Source organism: Tamandua tetradactyla, chromosome 25 (assembly GCF_023851605.1).
Source record: "Tamandua tetradactyla isolate mTamTet1 chromosome 25, mTamTet1.pri, whole genome shotgun sequence".
In the NCBI taxonomy this organism is placed as follows: domain Eukaryota; kingdom Metazoa; phylum Chordata; class Mammalia; order Pilosa; family Myrmecophagidae; genus Tamandua; species Tamandua tetradactyla.
The window spans coordinates 11,156,127-11,176,331 of NC_135351.1; the positions used below are offsets into that span (position 1 = coordinate 11,156,127).

At 36.4% G+C, this 20,205-nt stretch overlaps 1 protein-coding gene across 3 annotated transcripts in view; it reads left to right on the forward strand.

Annotated features, from left to right (window-relative positions):
- Positions 1-20,205, forward strand: part of LOC143668935 (uncharacterized) — a 272,166-nt gene that overhangs the window by 15,494 nt on the left and 236,467 nt on the right. The window lies entirely within an intron of this gene.

A 20,205-nucleotide genomic window follows, 5' to 3' on the forward strand; every position in this document is an offset into this window, starting at 1 on the left:
TGTTGAATTTAAAGCAACTATCTGAAGTCTCTTTCTTTATAACCCCCTTTTCAACTCCCTTCCCCACCTCTGAAGTTCTTTGAGTCAGTTTTCATCACAACTAAATAATATGTGATCATGGTTTAGCTACCCTTAGTTTGATTTAATCACAATTAATCTATTTATTATGGTCTTCCATAAACTAAGCTTTTTGTTTCTTTAGTTCTGGAGATGTGTCTATTTTTTCTTTTTTTCCTATTTACATTGTGTGTAATTATTTTTAAATGGCTTTAAGTTTTAACAGCAATGTAATTTCTTTTGGAAATATACTGCTAGCTTTCGTTTATTTGAACATTTAGAATTATCTGCAGTAGGGCAAATATGGAAAGAAAAATATATACTTAAGATGTCTTCCCATAATTATAGTCCATTGGGCTGGTTCTTCAAGAAAGAAAAGGCTGTAGGGACCAAAATATCTTGGGGGCAAAATAGTAGCATTTTGATGTGTTCCAAGTTAGCATGCATTTGTGTGTGTGTGTGTGTGTGTGTGTGTGTGTATGTGTTAAGGTGGCTAAAAGTAATAGAATAAAAGGAGTGTGTTTTTAAGGCTTAAGAAATAGCAGGAATTCCATTCATTTGTGTGGAAACATAAATAGCCAAGGGACTGGGGAGTTAGCCTACCTAGCACCGCTGGGAAGAACACCTGATTTTGGGGAGATGACGGGCACTTCACTTTCAAGAATGATACTCAAACTATTTCAAAGGCCATTGACAGCAGCTTAGAGAAAACCAAGAGCACAAGCTGCATGTTCTTGTTAAAGATAATTTGGATGACAGTATCCACTAATCATTAACCATTATCATTGACATTGATTCTGAGATGTGAATATAGTTGCATTATTCCTTGAAGTCAATATATTTCCACCATGCTTTCAGTTTGGAAGAGTTATCTGTTACATTGCCTAATTTGGTCTTTCTCTACCTGTTGGGTATTAACATTTTTTTGTGCTCAAGTGCTTTACTGCTTACCTATCAAACATAGCATCTGAAGTTTTAAAGGCTTTATACACATTTGAAGAGACGAGCCTATTTGGACAATCTAAGTAGCCATCTCAGTTTTCAAATGAATTAGGCACATTAAACCAGGTAATCCCTCTGAAACCCATTCTGTTAAGAAAGAGAGAAGAAGGTAATGAAAAGATCCATCCTTCAGTCTAATCTAAAAATCCTACTGGCATAATTGTTTTGTAGTAGCATAGGCTGACAGCTGGTTAGTTAATACACTTTTGGCACCAAAGTGATTGTAAATAAACTCAGTTGGACTTGTGGCTTTGAAATGACATTTATCACTAGCTACAGATACCTAGTAATTTCTGTGTGAAACTACACACAGGCACTCACATGTGCACACACACGCCCCAACCTCATACTGTGCCAGTGTGAGTGCTAAATGCTTTAGGGACAAGTTGTTTAAAAGGTCTTCTGCAAAGTAGGTAATTGGTAGCAAGATGCTGCTTAAAAGCAATGCTTAAATGAAACCTCACTCTTGTGCAGGTGTGCTGTTTGATGTTCTTTGATGAGCTGTTAGGAAACAGTATAGCCAAACATATCCTACTTGGGAATTCAGAACTTTGGATTCTAATAAAAGCTCTAGTTCTGTCAAGCTTTTTATTTGTGAGAAGTAGCATCCTCCTAAAGATACCTCCCCATTCCTCCTTTGCTAAGTGTTTAACAGTTTCTACACTTGGTCCACCTCAATTCTTATTCATATTTCTGTTTGCCTTGAAAGTGACAGGACAGTGTTTTGCAGTTTTTGCATGTTTCCCTCTCTCTCATCTGTGGGGCTCTTATAAGGCAGTGCCCATGTTTATCCTCACTGTCAAATACAGTGTTTGCTATATAGGGGGTTATCAGTGAATATGAGCTGAATGAATGGATTTGTATATAAGGGAGTTTGAGTAGAGTATTTTTAATGACTCAATGATTTCTGCTTATAGCTTGTTATGGTTGGTAAGTTATGTGATGCAACTGATATGAAATAAATCTAGTGAGAGAATGACTTCTACACCTATCATTAGAGTGTGTCACATTACAAATTCCTGGAATCCCTTGGTTTGCCAGGGACATCTGAGGTGTTATGTTTACATTGGTGTGTGTCTTATTGAGAATAATTGAAGTATCTTGTAGTCATTCAGTCACATTATGAACCTCAACAATGGAAGAAAATTTTTTTTATGATTGATCATGAAACAAACGGTAAATATGAAGGTCATTTTGAAATATCCTTTAAAATGTATTTCTGGTGATTAATCTCATCAGATCTCTGCCACATTAGTTACTGACATCGCTATGTCGTAGTTTTAAATATTCTGGAAATCTCTAACCAGGATTTATATGCATACTCTAATTCTGGATGATTAAAATATCTAAAAACATGGGAATTTAAAGGTAAATGATACTTAATATAGACAGTGATTTGGATCTTTGAACAAGATAACCACATACTCCTTTATTTCCATATATAGGTAAGGTTGAGTCTGAGTCTAGAGCTGAATCCTGAACAAGCATTACTAGCTTGGACACTGAACTCAACTCTTGGAATATTTCGTCTTTTTTGTGCTTATTTAATAGGCTATGTGTCAGAAGGAAAATTCCCTGGACATGTTTCATTCTGTCATTCATTCCTCATTTAATTCTTTTACATATTTTAAAAATATATATTGTCTTTTCTAAGTTTTAACATTATGTATGATTACAAAATAAATGCACATAGTTAAAAATCCAAAAGTTGCAAAAGCATATTGTGCTGGTTTGAAACTGTTATGTATCCCAGAAAAGCCATGTTCTCTTAATCCTAATCCAATCTTGTGGGGCAGATCCACTGTAGGGTGGGATCTTCTGATTAGCTTGTTTCCATGGAGATGTGACCCACCGAATTATAGGTGTGACCTTTTGATTAGAATATTTCCGTGGTGTTGTGGCCTTCACCAATTCAAGGTGGGTCTTAATTAGTGTACTGGAGTCCTTAAAAGAGTAGATAGAGAGAGCAGATGCCTAGACACAGACATATGGATATGTTCAGAGAGCTGACACAGAGAGCAGACATCATGACACAGATAGCTGAGAATGCTTGGAGACAGACAGAAGCTCAGAGAGGAAGCCACTGGAACAAGGAGCGGAAGCTATGAAACCCAGGAGCAAAGGGCCAGCAGACATTGCCATATGCCTTCCCATGTGACAGAGAAACCCTGGGTGTGATCAGCCCTTCTTGAGTGAAGGTATCCTTTTGTTGATGGCTTAATTCCAATATTTTTATGGCCTTAAAAACTTGTAACTTCCAGTTGTAAGATTCATAAGATATCTCCCTACATTTTCCTCTAACTGTTTTATGGTCTTAGACCTAATGTTTAGATCTTTGATCCATTTTGAGTTAACTTTTGTATAAGGTGTGAGATACGGGTCTTCTTTCATTCTTTTACATATGGATGGACCTTAAACCTAAAGCAAGAGCACTGAAGAAAGAAATAAATAAATGGGAGCTCCTCAAAATTAAACACTTTTGTGCATCAAAGAACTTCATCAAGAAAGTAGAAAGACAGCCTACACAATGGGAGATAATATTTGGAAATGACATATCAGATAAAGGTCTAGTATCCAGAATTTATAAAGAGATTGTTCAACTCAACAACAAAAAGACAGCCAACCCAATTACAAAATGGGAAAAAGACTTGAACAGACACCTACCAGAAGAGGAAATACGGATGGCCAAGAGGCATATGAAGAGATGCTCAATGTCCCTGGCCATTAGAGAAATGCAAATCAAAACCACAATGAGATATCATCTCACACTCACCAGAATGGCCACTATCAACAAAACAGAAAATGACAAGTGCTGGAGAGGATGCGGAGAAAGAGGCGCACTTATCCACTGTTGGTGGAAATGTCAAATGGTGCAACCACTGTGGAAGGCAGTTTGGCGGTTCCTCAAAAAGCTGAATATAGAATTGCCATACGACCCAGCAATACCATTGCTAGGTATCTACTCAAAGGACTTAAGGGCAAAGACACAAACGGACATTTGCACACCAATGTTTATAGCAGCGTTATTTATAATTGCAAAGAGATGGAAACAGCCAAAATGTCCATCAACAGACGAGTGGCTAAACAAACTGTGGTATATACATACGATGGAATATTATGCAGCTTTAAGACAAGATAAACTTATAAAGCATGTAATAACATGGATGGACCTAGAGAATATTATGCTGAGTGAGTCCAGCCAAAAACTAAAGGACAAATACTGTATGGTCCCACTGATGTGAACGGACATTCGGGAATAAACTTGAAATATGTCATTGGTAGCAGAGTCCAGCAGGAGTTAGAAACAGGGTAAGATAATGGGTAATTGAAGCTGAAGGGATACAGACTGTGCAACAGGACTAGATACAAAAACTCAAAAGTGGACAGCACAATAATACCTAATTGTAAAGTAATCATGTTAAAACACTGAATGAAGCTGCATCTGAGCTATAGGTTTTTTTTTTTTTTTTTACTATTATTACTACTTTTATTTCTTTTCTCTATATTAACATTTTATATCTTTTTCTGTTGTGTTGCTAGTTCCTCTAAACTGATGCAAATGTACTAAGAAATGATGATCATGCATCTATGTGATGATGTTAAGAATTACTGAGTGCATATGTAGAATGTATGATTTCTAAATGTTGTGTTAATCTCTTTTTTTTTTTTGTCTTTCCGTTAATAAAAAAAAAAAAAAAACACTTGTAACTTAAGAAATATCCTTTGTAATTGTCAATCCATTACTGGTATATTGCATTTCGGCAGCTTTAGCAAACCAAAACAGACTCTGGTACCAGGAGTAGCATGCTGTGGTTTGCAAATACTAAACATGTTGGAATGGCTTTTTACATGAATAAAGGGAAAATCCTGGAAGAATTGTTAGGAACTTGATAGAGAAAACCTAGATTGCTTTGAAGAGACCATGCTAAAGTTGCTTCTGATGAGGCCTTAGACAGAAATAATGCATGTGCTACTGCAAAGGACAGTAAGGAAAGCTATTGTTTTAATGTGGCAGAGGATTTGACAAAATTGGGTCCTGGTGTTGGATGGAAGGTAGAATTTGAAGGCAATGACCTTGGATATCTAGCTGAGGAAATTTCCAGATGAATAATGTGGAAAATGCAGCCTGGCTTTTTCTTGCAGCTTATAGTAAAATGTGACAGGAAAGGGATGAGCTGAGAATTGAACTCTTGGGTACAAAGAAACTAGAAACTGATAGTTTGGAAAATTCTGGGCTTCCAAAAAGTGAGAACCCAGAGGCTAGTGTCTCACATGAGGATTTAATCAAACATGGAAGCAGCCAGCCATTACAGGACAAGTAAGGATTGAAGATGAAGTTATCCAGAAAGGATTTGTGGAAATTCCTATTGTCTGGTCGATTTGACCCCTAAATGCTGCATACCAAGTCAGCAGTTTTTAAAATGAGATCTATATAAATGGAGCCACTGCTAATCTGGACTAAAGGGGACAGATTGACAGATGAATGAAAAATTACTTCAAAGGCAAAACCATAGAAGCTAATGTCTGAAGCCAAGAAATCTCAGGCCAGGAGATCAGATCCATCCATGCATGTATTGATGGTGAGTTTGTCCTGGAAGCAGAGGAGAGATCTGCTTCATTGCTTGGGAAGAGTGTTATCCCCTCAGGCCTCAGAGAGGGTGGAGCAGATTCCCAGGGAATTGGGAGAGCCTGCTGACTGCCACCCCTCTGATTTGAAAGGGGTTAAGCCAGAGAAGGTATCCTAGAGATGACAGAGAGCCCAGGTGCTTCCCAGATACTTGGAGAGGGTGAATAAGGGGGTCTCCCCAGTGTTCCCCAATGTTGCAGCCCTCATCCCAGTGTTTGGAGAGAACAGGACTGCTGTGTAAGCCCTTGGAAAGGCTGATTATCCTCTGACTGTCCCTCCTTTGTATATTAAACATAGTAACTTCCAAATAATTAGCTTTTCAAAGTGAAGTGGACTGTCTTAAGAGATGCACGAGCAAGTTCATTGCTAGCGTTTATTATAATAGCAAATTTTTTTTAACAAATTAAAACATTTGGTTTTCTTTATCTGTCATTAAAAGACTATGCAAGTGGGTGGGCCATGGTGGCTCAGCAGGTAGAGTTCTTGTCTGCCATGCCAGAGACCTGGGTTCAATTCCTGGTGCCTGCCCACACACACAAAAAAAAGAGTCAATCACATAACCCCGGACTCATTCACCCAGTTCTCCTCTATTTAGGCAACGAATGTTACTAGTATCTTCAATATACTTCCAGCAATATTGCATGCATATGAAGCAAAAAAATTTCAAGTGAAATATAATATGTAATTTTTTGCATCTGGCTTTTATGTCTTAAAGACTGTTCCAAAAACAACAAGGAACTTCTGTTATATTCTTATTTATAGCTGCATAGTATTACATTGTACGGGCATACCATACCTTATTTAACCAGTACTGCATTGATAGGCATTTAGATAGTTTTAACTCTTTTAAGATTACAAACAATGCTTCAATGAATACACTCCTCCATGTCTCATTTCTCACATGTGCATATATAGGTGTTGGAAAAATTCCTAGAAATGCAGTTGCTGGGTCAAAGTGTGTGTGTATTAGTAATTTTGGTAGATAATTATCCCCTATCCCCTACCCCAATGCATACACAGTATGTGAGCATACCTGTTTCTCTAGTATCTTGCCAACACTATATGGTATTTTTCAAACTTGTAGATGAAAAATAGCATCACAATATATGCTATTTTTATTTTCCTTATTAGGAGTCCAAGTTTTATAGTTGGGAAAACTAGATTCAGCCAAAATAGGGGCTCAGGTTAATAAAAGTATATAACTTCTTTTTTGGTCCACTCCTTTATTTATTGTTATTATATTTATTTCTATTTGTGTGTATGTATATTTATATTATTATGAGTATTTTTTTGTCTACTCAGTCATCATGTATTTAGTCATGACATGTTCAATATGATTAACTGTTCCTTTCAAATTGGGGAGGGGAAAAACAAAGGACAACTGTTTGTAGTGAGTGTTTTGTTTAGCCTCCAAACAGAAATTTTTATGCAGAGTAGAGTGACTTTGTTATTCAAGTGTCTGAAAACTACAACATAATGAAGAATAATTGAAAGAAATAATCATGCAGTTACTGTCCTCAAATAATTAAATGTTTATTATATAAGAAGGTATTAGACTTATGTGGCTCTAGAAGACAAAACTAGAACTAAATTGAGATACATAATGCATCATTTCTTGTTCCCCTAACTTTAAACATAGTAACTTCCAAATAATTAGTGCTTTTTTGAAGTGGACTGTCTCATGAGATGCATGAGCAGTGGCCATTCTGGGATATTATTCAAGGGATCTCTGTACTATAGACATGAACTAGGCAACCCCTAGGACTCTTCTCATTCCTAGATGCTTTCTTCCAGAAAGTGTTTCTCAAAGGCCTTGCCAAGCCCTGAGCTGCCTGACAGCAATTCCTGCTCCTTCTTAGTCTTGCAGTTCCCTATACAAGGAACAATATAGAGAGATCCACGAATGCCAACAGCAGCTCATACTTATAAGCAGAAGTGGGTGTTTACAGTTTATACTGACAAATAAGTATAATAGAAATGATAAAAAAGTGATATTTTTGCATGCAGGAAATATTTCAAACCTAAACAGCATGATTTCTATGCTGAATGAAATAGTCCAAGTGGAAACAGTTTTCCCCATTAGGAGCATCTAGACCTACATGTCAAACTTAATGTACATTATTAATACTCATGATAAGATAAATATACATACACATGAATAGAAATAAATATAATAACAATAAATAAAGGAGTGGACCAAAAAAGAAGTTATTTATTAATATAAATAATATTTTATTAACCTGAGCCCCTATTTTGGCTGAATCTAGTTTTCCCAACTATAAAACTTGGACTCCTAATAAGGAAAATAAAAATAGCATATATTGTGATGCTATTTTTCATCTACAAGTTTGAAAAATACCATATAATGTTGGCAAGATACTAGAGAAACAGGTATGCTCACATACTGTGTATGCATTGGGGTAGGGGATAGGGGATAATTATCTACCAAAATTACTAATACACACACACTTTGACCCAGCAACTGAGCAGAGCAAGAAAGCCTTTTCCGGGCTAACTAGTCTTGATCTGTTCTTTATTTTATGAAATCTTGTAATTCTCAGTTTTATGACCTTAAAGTTAGACACATTCTCCACCTAAGCTTCTTGAGGGTAGGGTTAATGTCCAATACATCTGGAAATTAGCTACCATCCTATTACAGGATCCTGCACAAATAAATATTTGTTGAGTGAGTGAATAAATCATAAGATCAGTCAAGGCTAATTGTGTCAAGTCCTAAATGAATATTTATAAAGTCCATCATTAGTAGTATGAGTTTTACCTTTAATAATATTTCTGCTTTTGAGCTGTCACTCATTTTGGTTCAACAGTCAGAGGGAAATTATTGGTTTAAATATTATTTCTACATGAGTTCTGAATTGTTGTTATATGTAGAACTTCAAAAAATTGTCATATATTGAGATGCAAACTCAAGAGCAAAAATGAGATTCACAGTTTAAGGAACAGTTATTTAAGCATTAGTAAAACAAAAAACAAAAAACTCCTGGTATTGAAACTTATAATTTTCTGCCTGCTGGAACCCTTGCCTTCTAATATGAAAATATGTGAAAGTATGATAGATGGACAGTCATCTGAAAGCATCCAAAAAATATTTGGATGGAGGCAGCCAAGGATATGAAATTAAACACTGTGGTACAAAATAGGAAATGCATTCAAATCCTGTACTACACACACAAATACTTTCTTCTTCCCTTTCCAGAGTTAATTCCCACCCAAGACTCTCTTGCTGTTTTCAGGAGTCTGTAAAGATAGAACATTTATAGGAATTAATGCTCTGTGGATATACAATATGGAGACCCCAAAGAACTAAAAAAGCATGAATAAATGTATTCCAATTACAGACGAATGCTGGTAATGGGTTTATAGGAGGGAGAGGTCTGGGTCTGTTCTCTGACAGCCCGCAGACATTAGGAGCCCCTCATGGCTCGCTTGCAATGGAGGTAGGCATTATGGAGTGATTTTTACTTTACTGCCTTTTCCATCAGATCATCCCCTTTCTTTCACACACAAGGTTAATTCACTTCTTGATCACATTATTTCCTCGCTGCTCTTTGACAATATAAAAATTCTGAGTGGACAGCTCAATCCCTCTTCCATCTCAGATTTGATTGTTATGGTATTGCCTGGCATCCCTCAGAGGCCTCCAGCAGCCTTTGCTGCACTTTATGACACTTAAATGGCTCGGCTACAATTTCTCCATCTATTCACGAAATGCTGTTAATAACTCATTTCCAAAGAGGCCCTTCTTTATGTCTTGGCATTAAAGGAATTTTTATTAGGTGCCAGGATAGGTGACACACAGCCCCAGTAACCAAAGAGTTAATTAATCTGCTGAAATTTATTGCCTTTTATACTGCACTCAGTGTGACAGTCCCTAAGAGAAACAGATACTATATTTACAACCTGGGTTGAAATATTCAGTAATATAGTCTGCATACTGACCTACTCCATCAGTGTATGCCTTCTGCAGGAAAATCCATTAATCACAGAAGATGAATTTGTGTAATCTATCTTTTTTCTTATTCTGAGATCCCAATAAATATTGAAATAATAATTTATTGATTACCTTGCAATATAAATGTGTAGTAAAGGCACCCAAGACATTTGCATGGTAATGCATTTTGGAAGTTCTTGGCATTCTTTGGGAAGGAGTGACAAGGAGTGACAAGGAGCACTCTTTTAGGCAAAACACCCAACTTAATTTCTCAATGTGTATAGAGAAATGAGAAGGTAGTTTTGAACTAACAAAGATTATAACCACAGTTACAGTAGTTACAATCTCTACAGTAAACCACACAATTAGCAATCACCACATTTGTACCTGACCGTGTGTATTATTCCCAGAATATTTTAAATCACGCACGTGATTTGTACCACCTTTTACTTGTAAAGCCACTTCCTTCCTGTTTTCAATATAGACAGATATGAAAAGGCTACAGAAGTGTTGAGTGCTATCTTCCCCTTTAATACCAATAAAATCTTCTGGGACCATTTTATATATTCTTCAAGTCGAAATGAGAATGTTTCCTCGAACTGCAGTTTGAATGATGCTTTAGGCTCTTGGCCCAAATCTAGTTTAATCTACAATCTTTGTGAGTTCTTATCGTTACTTATGGGAGAGTCAGTTTTGTCACATTTCTAGGACCATGATAATTTTTGCAACAAATATGATTTAATCCAGAAACATTGGATTAAATGCAGATCAAGCACACTTTTTTTTTCTTTTTTGCATGGGCAGACACAGGGAATCGTACCCAGGTCTCTGGCATGGCAGGCGAGAACTCTGCCACTGAGCGACCCTTGCCCACCCCAGTATACTTATTTTTAGACTCCAAATTTATTTGAATGTGGATATATTTTTAAAGGACTTATGTTGTGTTGGATAATGTTGATCTGTATGGCCAGCATTTTCCATTCTGTGTGTATCCCAGTCACATTACATGTTAGAGTTTATTATAAGTGCAATTCTTCTAATTGAATCCAATCATGTGCAGTTAATGTGGCCCATTTATTATAGCCATAACAATTTATCTCTGTTTTTGGCAACTCTTTATGATCAGGATAACTCTGCAGAATGGATGAAATTGTAATGTGTAGGCTTTTTTTTTTTCTAGTGCTTTACTGATAAGGTTAACTAGATGGTGAAATGTTATAGCTTGAGATTCAGTTTTGATAGTCAGTAGATCATTTTTGAAATGATAGTGGAAAATTGAAATGAACAAAGATTTTTAGATTATTTTTCCTTAAAAGCAATTTTTTTGAGACACATTCACACACAATGCAACCTATCTGAAGCCAATCAATGGCTTTTAGTACAATCACAGAGTTGTACATTCATCACCATGATCAATTTTAGAACATTTTCATTACTCCAAAAAGAAAAATCCCACCTCTCAATCACCTCTATCCTTCCTTGGCCCTACATAACCATTAATATAATTTTGTCGCAATAAATTTATTTACATTTACAATATATATAAATGGAATCATAAAAATATGTAGTACTTTGTGACTAGTTTATTTCACATAGCATAATGTTTTTTAAATTATTGTAATTTTTTAAATTAGAGAAGTTGTAGATTTAAGAAAAATCATGTAAGGTACTACCACATTCCTATATATCCCTTTATTTTTGAATTAGTGTGGTACCTTCTTACAATTGATGAAAGAATACTAAAATATTACTATTAACTATAGTCTATAGTTTACATGGATTATATACTATCCTATATATAGTGCCAGAGTTGTGATGAATGCAACTAAAAGCCATTGATTGCATATTTCAAATGTATTGTATGGTATGTAAATATATCTCAATAAAACTGCTTCTCATATACTACCCTAATATTAACACCTTATAATAGTTCGCTCATTTGCTATAATTCATGAAAGAACATTTTTATATTTCTACTATTAACACAGTCCACCATCCACGACAGGGTTCACTGTGTATAGAGTCCCACGTTTTGCCTTCTAACTTTTCTTCGAGTAACATACACTACACAGAACTTCCCTTTTCAAACACATTCACAGACATAATCCAGTGCTGTTAATTACAATAATGTTCTACTGTCACCACTATCCACTTCCAAATATTTACACCCAATCTTATTAAAAACCTGTGCAGAGTAAGCATCAGCTCCCCATTCTCTAACCTTACTCTATCCCCTGTTAACCTGTACTTTAGATTTTAACTCCATGAGTTTCTTCATTATTATTAGTTCAGATCAGTAAGAATTTATAATATTTGTCGTTTTGTACCTGGCTTATTTCACTAACAAGAATGGCCTCAAGATTCATTCATGTTGTCGCATGCATCAGAAATTCATTCCTTGTAATAACTGAATAATATTCCACCGTGTGTGTGGGTGTATGTGTATATATATATATATATATATATATATATATATATATATATATATATATATATATATATATATACCATGTTTTGTTGATGTATTCATTGGTTGATGGACACATGGGTTGTTTCCAACTTTTGGCACTCGTGAATAATGCTGTGAGATATCATTTCATAGCTACGAGAATGGCCACTATAAAAACAACAACAACAGAAAACTGCAAGTGTTGCAGAGGATGTGGAGAAGTAGGAAGACTCATTCAGTGCTGGTGGGAATGTAGAAAGGTACAGCTGCTGTGGAAAATACTGCCAAAAGATGGAAACAACCCATGTGTCCATCAACCAATGAATACATCAACAAAACATGGTATACGTTTATACACACACACACACACACACACACACACACACACACGCGCGGCGGAATATTATTCAGCTATTACAAGGAATGAATTTCTGATACATGCGACAACATGAATGTCAGTTGGCATTCCTGCTTTCAGTTCTTCTGAGTATATCCCTAATGGCAGGATTGCTGAATCATTTGGCAATTCTATACTTAGCTTACCAAACTATTTTCCACAGCAGCTGTACCTTTCTACATTCCCACCAGCATTGAATGAGTCTTCCTACTTCTCCACATCCTCTACAACACTTGCAGTTTTCTGTTGTTGTTGTTTTTATAGTGGCCATTCTAATAGCTGTGAAATGATAGCTCATAGTTTAATTTGTAGTTCCCTAATAGCTAGTGATGTTGAACATCTTTTATATGCTTTTTATCAATTTGCATTTCCTCTTTAGAAAAATGTTTATTCAAGCCTTTGCCTATTTTGTAATTGAGTTGTTTGCTTTTTTATTACTGAGCTGTAGTTTTTTTTTTTTTTTTACATATACTGGATATTTGTACCTTATCAGATATGTGGTTCCAAATATTTTCTCCCATTGAGTAGGTTGTCTTTTCACTTTCTTGACAAAGTCCTTTGAAGTGCAAAAGTATTTAATTTTGAGGAGGTCCCTTTTATCTATTTCTTCTATCATTGCTTGTGTTTTGGGAGTAAAGTCTAAGAAACCATGATCTATCACAAGATCTTGAAGATGCTTCCTTATGTTTTCTTCTAGGTCGTCATTCTTTTATGCATGCCTTTGATCCATTTTAAGCTACTTTTTGTATAAGGCATGAGACAGGGGCATCTTTCATTCCTTTGCATCTGGACATCCTATTCTCCCAGCACCATTTGTTGAAGAGACTATTCTTTCTCAATTGAGTGGACTTGGCAGCTTTGTCGAATATCATTTGGCCATAGATATGAGAATCTATTTTTGAGCTCTCGGTTTGATTTCATTGGTCAGTATATCTATCTTTATGCCAGTACCATGCTGTTTTGACCATTGTAGATTTGTAATATGCTTTGAAGTCGGGAAGTCTGAGTTCTCCAACTTTTTTTTAAATTTTTCAACATGTTTTTGGCTCTTCAGGGCCCCTTACCCTTCCAAACAAATTTGATAATTGGCTTTTCCATCCTTAAAATAGGCTGTTGGATTTTTAATTGGAGTTGTGCTGAATCTCTAACTCAATTTCGTTGGAGTTTGCATCTTAATGATATTTAGTCTTCCAATCCATAAGCATGGAATGTTCTTCTCTTTATTTAGGTCTTCTTTGATTTCCCTTAACAATGTTTTGTAGTTTTTTGCATGCAACCTTTTTACATCCTTGGTCAAATTTACTCCTAAATAGTTGATTCTTTTTGATGCAATTGTAAACATTATTTTTTTTTCTTGATTTTCTCCTCAGATTGCTCATTACTAGTGTATAATGATTTTTGTGTGATCTTGTTTCACACCACTGGGTTGAACTTGTTTATTAGCTTTAATAGTTTTTTGTAGATTTTTAGGGACTTTCTATATAAGGGTCATGTCATCTGCAAATAGTGAAAGTTTTATTTCTCCCTTTCCCATTTTCCTGCCTTTTATTTCTTTTTCTTTCCTAACTACTCTGATTAGAATGTCCAGTACAGTGTTGACTAGCAATAGTGACCATGGGCATCCTTGTCTTGTTTTAGGTCTTAGAGGAAAAACTTTGAGTCTTTCACCATTAGTTTGGTGATAGCTGTGGGTTTTTCATATATGCTCTTTATCCTGTTGAGGAAGCTTCTGTATATTCCTGTCTTTCAAAGTGTTTTTATCAAGAAAGGATGCTGGATTTTCTCAAAGGCCCTTTCTGCATCAATTGAGATGATCATGTGATTTTTCCTCTTCAACTTGTAAATGTGGTATATTGCATTAATTAATTTTCTAGTGTTGAACTGCTCTTACAAAACTGGGATAATATCTACTTGATCATGATATGTAATTCATAATGTCTAATATGCTGTTGGGCTTGATTTGCCAGTATTTTTGTTGAGGATGTTTGCATCTATATTCATTAGAGAAATTGGCCTGTACTTTTCTTTTCTTGTAGTATCTTCATCCGGCTTTGGTATTAGGGTGATGTTGACCTCATAGGATGAGTTAGGTAGTGCTCCCTCTCTTCAATTTTTTTGTAGAGTTTGAGCAGGATTGGTACTAATTCTTCCTGAATGTTTGGTAGAATTCACATGTAAAGCCATCTGGTCCTGGACTTTTCTTTTTTGGAACTTCTTAATGACTAATTCAATTTCTTTACTTATGATTGGTTTGTTGAGGTCATCTATTTCTTCTCGAGTCAATGTTGGCTGTTCATGCCTTTCTAGGAAGTTGTCCATTTCATCTACATTGTGTAGTTTATTGGCATAAAGTTGTTCATCTACATTGTCTAGTTTATTGGCATAAAGTTGTTCATAGTATCATCTCATTACCTCCTTTATTTCTGAAAGGTCAGTGGTTGTGTCTCCTCTTCCATTTCTGATTTTATTTATTTGCATCCTCTTCTTCTTTTTGTCCATCAATCTTATTGATTTTCTCATAGAACTAACTTCTGGTTTTGTTGATTTTCTCAATTGTTTTCATATTCTCACTTTCATTTATTTCTGCTCTAATCTTCATTATTTCTTTCCTTTTGCATGCTTTGGGGTTAATTTGCTGTTCTTTCTGTAGTTCTTCCAGGTGGATAGTTAATTCCCCAATTTTTGCTCTTTCTTCTTTTTTAATATAGGCATTTAGGGCAATAAATTTCCCTCTTAGCACTGCCTTTGCTGCATCCCATAAATTTTGATATGTTGTGTTTTCATTTTCATTTGCCTTGAGATATTTATTGCTTTCTCTTGTAATTTCTTCCTTGACCCACTGGTTGTTTACGAGTGTGTTGTTGAGCCTCCATATATTTGTGTATTTTCTGGCCCTCTGCCTATTATTGATTTCCAACATCATTCCTTTATGATCTGAGAAAATGTTTTGTGTGATTTCAAGCTTTTTAAATTCATTGAGACTTGCTTTATGACCCAGCATTTGGTCTATCCTTGAGAATGATCCATGAGCACTTGAGAAAAAGGTGTATCCTGCTGTTGTGGTGTGTAATGTTCTATAAATGTCTGTTAAGCCTAGTTCATTTATTGTTTTATTCAAATTCTCTGTTTCTTTACTGATCCTCTGTCTAAATGTTCTGTCCATTGATGCAAACAGGGAATTGAAGTCTCCAACTATTTTGATAGATGTGTCCATTTCTCCTTTCAGTGTTTGGTTCATATATTTTGGAGCACTCTGGCTTGGTGCATAAATATTTGTGATTGTTATGTCTTCTTGTTGAATTGTTCTTTTATTAATACTGTGTTGGTTTGAAAGGATGTATGTACCCTCGAAAAGCCTTGTTTTAATCCTAATCCCATTTATGAAGGCAGCCATTTTTTTCTAATCCCTATTCAGTACTGCATGTTTGAATCTGTAATTAGATCATCTCCCTGGAGATGTGACTCAGTAAAGAATGGTTGTTAACCTGGATTAGGTGGAGACATGTTGTCTATCTGGATGACTTTGTTGTCTATCTGTTCTTTGACATTCAGTTCAGTTTATTCTAGACCTCTAGCTTAGGTTTGTTTAAGAGATCAGAATTTCTCAGTTCTTATTTTCTTGTTTCTTGCCCTGCCTGTATGTTTTCTCCCCCCCACCCCCCTTTAGGTATTATAGACCCCAGTCAGATTTTTCCAGACCAAACTGACCTCCTTTCAGGAGGAAAGAATCACTTGCATCAGTTTTCCCTGAGGGTGAGACCCGGCAGGTCAGAAGACTTTCCTATGAAGCCTTTAGACTCTGTGTTTTTCCTGTCTTGCCCAGTATGTGGCACTTGTCTGCCTGTGGGTCCCACCAGCATAAGGTGATGTGTTACCTTTAACTTCAGCAGACTCTCCCTGCTGGGGGTGTGGTTGAGTCAGAGGAGAGGTTGTAGGCTGGCTTTAATTGCTTCAGTTTTCCAGACCTGGGGTCTGAATTCCTTGAGGGAGAGGTTCTGCCTGAGCTGGGCCCCACCCCTCTCTTGCTGAAGGCACAGCTTCCAGACCAACTCTCAGTGAAGCTTAATTCTGCCCTTGCCTGGGGCAGTCGGAGCCTGAGAAGCCTTGCTGTTATATCCAAAAAGCATTCAAGCCATAGAAACACAACCAAAAAAAAGAAAAGAAAAAAAATCCTTTTCAGAGCTGGACCCCTGTTCCTCAGGTTTGCCAATCAAGAGCTTAGGTTGGTACGTTGCTCTGTGTATTTCCAGGTTCTGTGTGCCCCCTCCTTTCCTTCAGGGCCCAGACCCTTTCAAGTATTTTGTGCTTTCTGATAAAAAAAAAACAAACTGTTTTTTCTTTCTTTTTCTGCCCGTCCTGCCCCCTCTGTGCTGGGACAAAAGGCAGCAACCTCAGCTTTTACTTGAATTTGTTAATTAATTCCACAATTAGAGTTTGGTTGCATTTAGCCAGTGCTGCTAGTAAAGTCTCTTTCCTATCCCCTGTGGGAACCAGTCTGTGTGCATGTGTGTGTGTGTGTGTGTGTGGGGGGGGTGCCGGCATCACAGCTTGGGAGATTCATGGTTCTGGGTGGTATCACAGCTGGTCCAGTTTGTCCAGACTGGTGTATGCTTTATGTATGGTCACTGATGTGGCACCAGCAGTTGTTCTGTACTGTTCCTGGTGATTCACTAGCTGCTCTAGAGGACGAACATAATCCCACGCCTCACTAAGCTGCCATCTTGGCTCTCCTTTATATCTTTAGCTATATTTTCCTTCATCTCATTGAGTTTATTTGGGAGATTGGTTTGATCCTCATTGATTAGTTGTTTCAAATTCTGGGCCTCCTCCAAAGTTTTAATTTGTTTCTTTGATGTGGCTCTATATTCTTGTTTCTTAGCATACTGAGATTATAATTTTGTGCTGATGTCTAGACATCTGATTATCTTGATGAACTTCTCTGAAGGCCAGTGTCTCTTTCTTACCTAGGTCTTTATTGTTGACTTGACTTTGTAATAAAGCTATTTAACCCCTGGTTCAACTTCTTCTAGAACTTTAGAATTGCCCATGTTTAACCGATCAGATTTTTCCAGCTCTTCTTCATCTTATTCCTACCCTGGCTATGTACACCATTTTTAAGGTTGCACTATTTGTGCGATTGTTTCACTTCCAGGAAAAAGCTTCCTTTCCTCTGTTCCTTCCGTGGAAATTTTGTTCTGTTCTGTTTGTTTTTACTTTGCCTCTATAGTTTTTTGTTTTTGTTTGTTTGCTTTTTTACGCTCCTCTCCTTGTGTCTAGCTGCTTTTGCCTAGAGTGCAAATCCTGGGAGAAGGGTTCTGGGAAAGGACTTTCCCAATCAGTTATTCCCAGTCTAAACAGGGCCAAGAATCCACAAAGTAAGTGTAGACCAGCTCCAAAGAGCCCTAAGAAGAGGGTCAGGAATGACACCAGAAACCTTTGTGATGTTTCCCCAAAACCGCAATTTCCTAGCCTGCCCAGAAGATGGTGCCGTTCAGCAAATAGTTTCGTGCAGCCCTAAGGAAGTACTGTGTCTTTAAATCTCAACTGCCTCTGCCCCTGTCAGTGGTGGGGTTCAAACAATGGCCCTGTCTGTCCCAGTTTGGTGCATACTGAAACAGCAACTCAGAGCCAGAATCCAGTGGTCCTAATTCACAGAACAAAAGTCTTGATTAGTACATGGCCATGTTCCCCCACCCTTTCTTGGGGGAGAGGACTCCTGAATCCTTTTCTGTCTGCCTCAGCCAGCCAGGTAATGAGACGCGAGGCAGCCCACCTTGAAGGAGGGGTATGGGTTCCAGTAGCTGCTGCAGAATGAGCTACTAACAGTTTTTTACAGCAGTTTCTCAGCCTCTTCCTCCTGTTCTTCCCTGGATGCCATGCAGTGTTCTCCTAGTGTCTAGAGCCCCAAAACAGTTGTGTCAGGCAGTTATTGCCTCCCCACTGGTTGTTTTGGAAGAAGAGTGAGTCTTTGAGCTCCCTACTCCACCATCTTCTCTCAAAGTTCCCCTATTTCTCTTTTGACCATAGAATTAAAAAAGATACTTTTTTTTCTGGAGAGTAAAGAAATAGCTCATCATAATTTTTCTGACATTTAAACATCTTTTAAAAAAATAATTGTTATTAATTCTTGTATGTAGTATATTTAAATCAAAGTTAAAAATTTGTACATGAAACTTTTTATGCCACCTGATGTGAATTTTAAAATAAAATGCCTTTTCTTTAATATTTTATAATGATGGCATTATATTTCTCATGTATTTCTTTTCTGTCCGTTTAACTGTGATGAACCCTCAATTCAGTTCAAAATATCATGGAATTAAGCAGCTGTGAATTGATTCTGCTGTAACATTCACTCATTAAGGCAGAGATATTACTCACTGAAGATGAATAGTACATGTTTTTCATCAGGTTTTATTTCTACATAAATAAAAATTCATTTTATTTATGGATTTACATATATACATAAGTACATATATATTAAATTAAAAATCCCACAAATAAATTATATTGCATTAGATTATGGATATTTCTTTGGTGATTAAGATTGCTACAAAATGACATATTACTGTATAATTGCTGTACTATGCTTTTTTTGTTCTTTTTACTTTTACATATTAACAGTTGCACCTTGTTCTGTTCCATTCTGAGTTTTCTTTGGCTAATTGAACTCTTCATTTAAAGTATACTATGTTTATTACCTTATATTCCATGGTATCACGTGTTTTGGATTGACTGGTTCTAATTCTTCTCACGCCAGCATAAATTCACAGTAGCATAATCTTGGGAATCCATTAAATGTGGCCTTTAAAGTCTTCCTTTGTTTGTCTCCATATTCTGTGGTAGTGAAAAGCTTGATACTTTCTGGCACCCACAATTACTCTTTTGCTTTTTACAGTAATATTACACCTCCTTCCCTCCTTAATTCAAATCAATGCCACCCAATATATATTTTACAAGCATCCATTATACCACAGGTCCTGTGTTAGGTACTAAAAATACAAAGTTGAACAGGTAGATTTACTACTCTCAAGTTTGTTGGCTAAGACAGTAAACAATTAATGCTAATTTTTTCTATTCATACTAAATCCTTACTTTCAGAAACTTGAAATTAAATAATTTTGGTAGTTAACCATTTATTGAGCATTCCTCCAAGGGCAGACACTTCTTCAAGGATTCAAAAGTTATTTGACTTAATCATAATAAGTGGGCAAGGCAAGTGCTATTATTTTATCATATCCAGTTACTGATGTATGAAGTGAGTTATAGAAAGGCTTGGGGGGCTACTGTAGCCTTGACCCCTGTTCTTTCTGAAGGAGGGATTGGGTCACAGCTGCTTGACCCAGAGACATGGCATCTCAGCAATCTTTTTCCTGCTCTGCAGCAGGGGATTTACATTATTCAAGGGAGAGAACTGACCACTGCTTTAAAAAAATACACATTTTTATTGTGGTATATAAAAAAATCAATAAATTTCAAAGTACATTGTAACAAGTAATTATAAAACATATTTCAGAGTTTGGTATGGGTTACTGTTCCACAATTTTAGGTTTTCCTTCCAGCTACTCCAAGACACAGGAGATTAAGATATCAATAAAATGATTCAGCAATCATACTCATTGGTTAAATCCTATCTTTTCTGTAGCTCCACCATTGCCTTTGGTCTTTCTTCCACTCTTTAGGGGTATTTGGGCTATGCCTATTCTAGCTTTTTCATGTTGAAA